Source organism: Salmo trutta, chromosome 12, assembly GCF_901001165.1.
Source record: "Salmo trutta chromosome 12, fSalTru1.1, whole genome shotgun sequence".
Classification (NCBI taxonomy): Eukaryota; Metazoa; Chordata; class Actinopteri; order Salmoniformes; family Salmonidae; genus Salmo; species Salmo trutta.
In genome coordinates this window covers 78575574-78584418 of record NC_042968.1, presented here as the reverse complement: position 1 = coordinate 78584418, position 8845 = coordinate 78575574, and the positions used below count along the sequence as shown (strand labels likewise).

Here is an 8845-nt window from a genome sequence, read left to right as displayed (position 1 = left end):
CAATTGTAAGCTGGGGATGATTAGACAGCCGTGGTATGAGTGCCAGATTGGGAATTTAGCCAGGACACCGGGGTTAACACCCCTACTCTTACGATAAGTGCAATGGGATCTTTAATGACCTCAGAGAGTCAGGACACCCGTTTAACGAAGCTGGTTGAGAGAATGCCAAGAGTGTGCAAAGCTGTCATCAAGGCAAAGGGTGGCTATTTGAAGAATCTCAAATATAAAACACTTTTTTGGTTACTACATGGTTCCATATGTGTTATTTTGTCGTTTTGATGTCTTTATTATTGTTGTACAATGTAGAAAATAGTAAAAATAAAGAAAAACCCTTGAATGAGTAGGTGTTCTAAAACTTTTGACTGGTAGTGTACATCTATTTAATTGCCCATTGGTATACAGTGGCACTCCCCTTTACGTTCCCCAATGTAACATCTGGTTATAACAGTAAGTAAGATGAATGGATAGGAGGTTACAATGTTTTAATGGACTGGATTAGTCTTAATTGGTGTTGTTAATTGCCTACATCGTAGGCTATGCATGAAGCAAATAAGCAGTATTATGTTAACATCCGTAACTACGCGTTATGTTTTTTTTTTTATTGAGACAATCCTATAATTCCAATAATTTCTGTCGGCCCTTCATACGCAGAGACTGTTGATGGCGAGCTGTGCGTTTCTATACTGAACACATATATAAATGCAACATGTAAAGTGTTGGTCTCATGTTTCATGAGCTGAAATGAAAGATCACAGAAATGTTTCATATGCACAAAAATGTCAATCAAATTTTGTGCACAAGTTTGTTTACATCCCTGTTTGTTCTTTGCCAAGATAATACATCCACCTGACAGGTGTGGCATATCAAGAAACTGATTAAACAGCATGATCACTACACAGGTGCATGTTGTGCTGGGGACAATAAAAGGCCACAGATGTCTCAAGTTTTGAAGGAGCGTGCAATTGGCATGCTGACTAATGGAATGTCCACCAGAACTGTTGCCAGAGAATTTAATGTTAATTTCTCTACCATATGCTGTCTCCAACATCGTTTTAGAGAATTTGGAAGTACGTCCAACCGGTCTCACAACTGCAGACCACGTGTAACCACGCCAGCCCAGGACCTCACATCCGGCTTCTTCACCTGCAGGATCGTCTGAGACCAGCCACCCGGACAGCTGATGAAACAGCAATATTTGTGTCTGTAATAAAGCCCTTTTGTGTGGAAAAACTCATTCTGATTGGCTGGGCCTGGCTTCCCAGTGGGTGAGCCGGGCTCCCAAGTGGGTGGGCCGGGCTCCCAAGTGGGTGGGCCTATGCCCTCCCAAGCCCACCCATGGCTGCGCCCCTACCCATGTGAATACTCAGTTTAGGGCCTAATGAATTTATTTCAATTCACTGATTTCCTGTAACTCAGTAAAATCGTTGAAATTATTGCATGTTGCGTTTATATTTTTGTTCTGTATAGATGTTCCAAACGTCCCCTCCCCTTGCCCTGCAGTCCAAGCTGCTAGAAGATGCTGTTCCTTCTCGCGCATTGTTTTCTACCTTGTGCCAAAACCTGTCAACCGATAGACGAAATAAGACAGGGCTGCATTTGCATATATCCTTATGCCTGCCTATCCAACACTTTCTTCCCCATTCGCATCGCTTTCGCTTCCATGCTCTACTGATGCTGATGTGAGTGTTGGGTTTGCGTCTTTTTAGTACATCTTCATCACTCATTCCCGCCTCTTCGAATAGGCTCTGAGAAACAGCATTTTGAAATAGATTTTTGGTTGATTGCGAAACATTCTGCCAAAGCGGTTTGTTCTTCGTTTAATTTAGTGTAGACAAACAGCATTTGGTTCTTCTGGAGAGTAAATGGCTGATCAAAGAGGAGCGCGGATCCTTAAACGATCCAACACTGTGTCAATAATTAGACTAATTAATTCCGCTTCAACAACCTCTCATTGCCTTGTTCACAGATAGGCAACTAATACCAATTTAGATTTTAGAAAAATCAAAACAGATATTCTGGATACAAGACATTGTTTAGTACGAATAAAAGAACAAGGACCGATCATAGCCTATCTAATAATTCCAAGTTAGCAACGAAACCTGCCTGAGAAGCCTATTCCTGAAAAACGCCTAGGAAAACAGAGCGACGTTTCCAAAATCCAGCGCAGCCTACGGAGCACCATTGATAGTGTTCTTTGGAAGTGACAGGCTACAGTGTTTTGCCGTGCCACATTGTATACGGAGAAGGAGTCGAAGAAGGATAGGAGGCAGATGATATTGGGCAGCAAGTGAGTATTATGGATATGGATGAAGCATTACTTTATGCCTTGACAATATTCATTCTGCAAATAAGCTATCACTCTAATGATAAACGAGGATGTTTAACAAATAAGCTAACCAATAATATTTGTCTCATTGTGAGGTCAGTTGGATTGTATAAATGGTGCAATTCCTTTGATAAATCAATACATTATACTTCAAGAGTTGATTAGGAGAACGATAGTCAACTTCATATAGGGTATTTTTGTGTACTCCGTTATGAATGGTTAGAAGTGGCATTTTGTGAATCTCTATCAAATAAGTTGTTAGAATTGATGGAATTGTCTTGTCTTGCACCAGTTCCATTTAGGAAGAAAACCTGCCTGCCATTCCAAAGAGCGAAGGGGGATGATCTGTTAAGACCACCAGTTTGTTGCTCACTGCTGACAGCAGCACTCAGGTGAGTGATAATAATATTCTGTCTACTGAGAAAGTTGTACATATTATGGAGTAGTGTATGTTTTGTCAAAACCATGGAAAAAGTATTGTTGGCAAATAAGTAATTAGTCATGACCTCAGCCACTGACTTTCTTGTTAATGTTTGTGGTATATAACAACAGTGTTGTGTTCAGTTGTTGATGCCGTCGATAACACACCTGTTTAATGTCAACCTGTGTGTAAGTCTAATGTTCTAAATTGTCTTTATGATAGTGTTGTCATGGTAATGATATAAGGTTTACAGGACCAACAGATCTGTCTTATTAAGATGTGACTATATGAACATGGTTTGCGTAAGACATTGAGATTAGGATATACCTGAGACCTGAGTGTTATTGTACCGCAACAACACTGTACCTGCAAGTTGCCTATCCAAAGTAGTGTGTCTTTGCCCAGAGCAAATGTATTTTATTTGGATTTATTTTATTAAACCTTGCCCAGGGAAGAACGATTGAGACCATGCCTATTTTGTAAGGGTGCCCAGCTTCAGACACAAAAAGCAGGAGAAAATACAAATTTAAATTGCGTTAAATGACAACAATGTGAGTTGTTGTTAATATTCCCATGAGGAAACATGTTTCATTAGTGCAATGTATTAGTGTGTATGTTTTGCCTCATACTCGATGTAGGTTCCCTAGTGATACTGTATTATGGAGAATGAAAAAATAATGGAGGATGGCTGGTGCTTTCAAGACAATTCGGAAAACTCTGAATATTTTTTGCACAGAGCTTTCTATTGGTTGATTCTAATATTTTCCAAGTGGGAAACTCGGCGCACATTTTTCTACAACTAGTTTCCAAGTCGGAAATTTCAGAGGTGCCGAGTTGTCTTGAAAGCGGCAGGAGACCTGAGATGTTTAGACCATATACATAATCCTGTGGATGAGTTCAATTCTGATGTTGAGTTAGTGGTTCTAGTTTTATTACCACCTGTTATGGGAATCCAGTTCCACTGCTATCCTTTCTTGTAGGGCTTGGCACTGGAAATTATGATTGAAGAATGTATTTTAATTCTGAGAGAAAGATGTTTGGTGCTTTCTTTGTTATGTAGCCATTTCTATTTTTGCATTTGGACTATTTATGGTCTCATTTTAAAGGGTTGAGGGTGGTAAATGCGATGTGTTGTGTTTTGATGTGATCTATTAACTACCCATCCTAGATGCCTGGTGTGAAAGAGAATAATTGCAGACAGCAACTCAGTGAACACATCCATACTAATCTAACCTTCTTAACAATGGCGCCGACAGAGATGGTCGCCTCGCTTCGAGTCATTAGAAACTATGCAGGATTTTGTTTTTTTAATTATTGTTTCTTACATTGTTACCCCAGGAAATCTTAAGTCTTATTACATACAGCTGGGAAGAACTATTGGATATAAGAGCAACATCAACTTACCAACATTACGACCAGGAATACGACTTTCCCAAAGAGGATCCTCTGTTTGGACCACCACCCAGGACAATGGATCTAATCCCAGAAGCTGACCCAAAACAACGGCACCGCAGAAGGGGCAGACAGAGCGGCCTCCTGGTCAGGCTTCGTAGACGTGCACATTGCCCACAGCTCCCGAGTATACTACTCGCAAATGTCCAGTCTCTTGACAACAAGGTAGACGAAAATCGAGCAAGAGTTTCCTTCCAGAGAGACATCAGAGATTGTAACATTCTCTGTTTCATGGAAACATGGCTCTCTCGGGATATGTTGTCGGAATCGGTTCAGCCACCGGGCTTCTCCATGCATCGCACTGACAGAGATAAACACCTCTCTGGGAAGAGGAAGGGCGGGGGTATATGCTTCATGATTAATGACTCATGGTGTAATCATAACAACATACAGGAACTCAAGTCCTTCTGATCACCCGACCTAGAATTCCTTACAATCAAATGCCGGCCATATTACCTCCCAAGAGAATTCTTACAGATGGTAGGCAAGGTCACAGTTATGAAAACTTAGGACACTAAAGAGGCCTTTCTACTGACTATGAAAAACACTAAAAGAAAGATGCCCAGGATACCTGCTCATCTGCGTGAACGTGCCTTAGGCATGCTGCAAGGAGGCATTAGGACTGCAGATGTGGCCAGGGAAATAAATTGCAATGTCCGTACAGTGAGACGCCTAAGACAGCGCTACAGGGAGACAGGATGGACAGCTGATCGTCCTCGCAGTGGCAGACCACATGTAACAACACCTGCACAGGATCGGTACATCCGAACATCACACCTGTGGGACAGGTACAGGATGGCAACAACTGCCCGAGTTACATCAGGAATGCACAATCCCTCCATCAGTGCTTAGACTGTCCGTAATAGGCTGAGAGATGCTGGACTGAGGGCTTGTAGGCCTGTTGTAAGGCAGGTCCTTACCAGACATCACCATTAACAACGTCGCCTTTGGGCACAAATCCACCGTCGTTGGACCAGACGGGACTGGCAAAAAGTGCTCTTCACTGACGAGTCACGGTTGTGTCTCACCAGGGGTGATGGTCGGATTCGCGTTTATCGTTGAAGGAATGAGCGTTACACCGAGGCCTGTACTCTGGAGTGGGATCGATTTGGAGGTGGAGGGTCCGTCATGGTCTGGGGCGGTGTGTCACAGCATCATCGGACTGAGCTTGTTGTCATTGCAGGCAATCTCAACGCTGTGCATTACAGGGAAGACATCCTCCTCCCTCATGTGGTACCCTTTCTGCAGACTTATCCTGACCCTCCAGCATGACAATGCCACCAGCCATACTGCTCGTTCTGTGCGTGATTTCCTGCAAGACAGGAATGTCAGTGTTCTGCCATGGCCAGCGAAGAGCCTGGATCTCAATCCCATTGAGCACGTCTGGGACCTGTTGGATCGGAGGGTGAGTACTAGGGCCATTCCCCCCAGAAATGTCCAGGAACTTGCAGGTGCCTTGGTGGAAGAGTGGGGTGACATCTCACAGCAAGAACGTGCAAATCTGATGCAGTCCATGAGGAGGAGATGCACTGCAGTACTTAATGCAGCTGGTGGCCACACCAGATTCTGACTGTTACTTTTGATTTTGACCCCCCCCCCCCTCTTTGTTCAGGGACCAATTATACAATTTCACATGTCACATGTCTGTGGAAGTCACATGTCTGTGGAACTTGTTCAGTTTATGTCTGTTGTTGGATCTTGTTATGTTCATACAAATATTTACTTATGTTAAGTTTGCTGAAAATAAACGCAGTGGACAGTGAGAGGACGTTTCTTTTTTTGCTGAGTTTATATCCTGAGGCTGCATTTATTGTAGCTGGGGATTTTAACAAAGCAAATTTGAGAACAAGGCTACCTAAATTCTATCAGCATATTGATTGCAGTACTCGCGGGAGTAATACACTCGATCACTGCTACTCTCTTCCGCGATGCATACAAAGCCCTCCCCCGCCCTCCCTTTGGCAAATCCGACCACGACGCCATCTTGCTCCTACCGTCTTATAGGCAGAAAGTCAAACAGGATGTACCAGTGACTAGAACCATTCAACACTGGTCTGACCAATCGGAATCCATGCTTCAAGATTGTTTTGATCACACGGACTGGGATATGTTCCAGTCAGCCTCAGAGAACAACATCGACCTATGAGTTTATAAGGAAGTGCATTGGAGATGTTGTACCCACTGTGACCATTAAAACCTACCCTAACCAGAAACCGTGGATGGATGGCGGCATCTGCGCAAAACTGAAAGAGTGAACCACCACATTTAACCATGGAAAGAGGTCTGGGAATATGGCTGAATAGAAACAGTGTCGTTATTCCCTCCGCAAGGCAATCAAACAGGTGACATGCCGGTACAGGGACAAAGTAGAGTTGCAATTCAATGGCTCAGACACAACGTATGTGGCAGGGTCTAGAGGAAATCACGGATTACAAAAAGAAAACCAGCCAAGTCTTGGACACCGACGTCACGCTTCCAGACAAACTAAACACCTTCTTTGCCCGCTTTGAGGATAATACAGTGCCACCGTCGCTGCCCGCTAACAAGGACTGCGCTCCCCCCCACACCTTCTCTGTGGCCAACGTGAGTAAAACATTTAAACGTGTTAACCCTCGCAAGGCTGCTGGCCCAGACGGCATCCCTAGCCGCGTCCTCAGAGCATGCGCAGACCAGCTGGCTGGTGTGTTTACTGACGTATTCAATCGCTCCCTATCCCAGTCTGCTGTCCCCACATGCTTCAAGATGGCCACCATTGTTCCTGTACCGAAGAAGGAAAAGGTAACTGAACAACATGACTACCGCCCCGTAGTACCCACTTCTGTCATCATGAAGTGCTTTGAGAGAATAGTCAAGGATCCAAGAACCTCCACCTTACCGGCCACCCTAGACCCACTTCAGTTTGCATACCGCCCCAACAGGTCCACAGACGATGCAATCGCAATCACACTGCACACTGCCCTATCCCATCTGGACAAGAGGAATACCTATGTAAGAATGCTGTTCATTGACTACAGCTCAGCATTCAAGACCATAGTACACTCCAAGCTCATCATCAAGCTGGAGGCCCTGGGTCTCAACCCCGCCCTGTGCAATTGGGTCCTGGACTTTCTGATGGGCCGCCCCCAGGTGGTGAAGATAGGAAACAACATCTCCACTTAGCTGACCCTCTACACTGGGGCACCACAAGGGTGCATGCTCGGCCCCCTCCTGTACTCCCTGTTCACCCACGACTGCGTGGCCATGCACGCCTCCAAATCAATCATCAAGTTTGCAGACGACACAACGGTAGTGGGCTTGATTACCAACAACGACGAGACAGCCTACAGGGAGGAGGTGAGGACACTCAGAGTATGGTGTCAGGAAAACAACCTCTCACTCAACGTCAACAAAACAAAGGAGATGATCGTGGACTTCAGGAAACAGCAGAGGGAACACCCCCCTATCTACATCGAAGGGACAGCAGTGAAGAAGGTGGAACGTTTTTTAAATTGCTCTGTGTAGACATCACAGACAAACTGAAATGATCCACCCACATAGACGGTGTGGGGAAGAAGGCACAACAGCACCTCTTCAACCTCAGGAGGCTGAAGAAATTTGGCTTGTCACCCAAAACCCTGACAAACTTTTACAAATACACAATCGAGAACATCCTGTCGGGCTGTATCGCAGCCTGGTACGGCAACTGCACCACCCTCAACCGCAAGGCTCTCCAGAGGGTGGTGCGGTCTGCACAACGCATCACCGGGGGCAAACTACCTGCCCTTCATGACACCTACAGCACTCGATGTCACAGGAAGGCCAAAAAGATCATCAAGGACAACAACCACCCGAGCCACTGCCTGTTCACACCGCTACCATCCAGAAGGCGAGGTCAGTACAGGTGCATCAAAGCTGGAACCCGAAAGACTGAAAAACAGCTTCTATCTCAAGGCCATCAGACTGCTAAACAGCAATCACTAACTCAGAGAGGCTGCTGCCTACATTGAGACCCAATCACTGGCCCCTTTAATAAATGGATCACTAGTCACTTTAAACAATGCCTTGTTAGATATTACTGCACTGTCGGAACTAGAAGCACAAGCATTTCACTACACTCGCATCAACATCTGCTAACCATGTGTATGTGACCAATAAAATTTGATTTGAACCTCTGTGCTCCTATGAGTCCAGTAGCTTCTATTGGACTCGGTTATAAGGGCATGACTGTAAGTACAAGTAGGTTTAGTATTAGAAATACAATTCTAATCTATTCCACAGTTAACAATATGTTAAAAAAAATAAAAAAAATGTGCCATTACAATTACGTACAGTACCAGTCAAAATTTAGTACACACCTACTCATTCAAGGTTTTTCTTTATTTTTACTATTTTCCACATTGTAGAATAATAGTGAAGACAGCAAAACTATGAAATAACGCATATGGAATTATGTAATAATTCCCACATATGCTGAGGACTTGTTGGCTGCTTTTACTTCACTCTGCGGTCCAACTCATCCCAAACCATCTCAATTTGGTTGAGGTCAGGTGATTGTGGAGTCCATGTTATCTGATGCAGCACTCCATCACTCTCCTTCTTGGTCAAATAGCCCTTACACAGCCTGGAGGTGTGTTGGGTCATTGTCCTGTTAAAAAACAAATGATAGT

At 44.2% G+C, this 8845-nt stretch overlaps 1 protein-coding gene across 1 annotated transcript in view; it reads left to right on the top strand.

Moving 5' to 3' along the window:
• Positions 1-1608: 1608 nt before the first annotated feature.
• The window catches only part of LOC115204264 (sodium/calcium exchanger 1-like), a 64837-nt gene continuing 57600 nt past the window's right edge, over positions 1609-8845 (top strand). The window contains exons 1-2 of the mRNA XM_029769693.1: positions 1609-2287; positions 2619-2718. The gene's annotated coding sequence lies outside the window, so the exon portion shown is untranslated. The remainder of the gene's footprint in view (positions 2288-2618; positions 2719-8845) is intronic.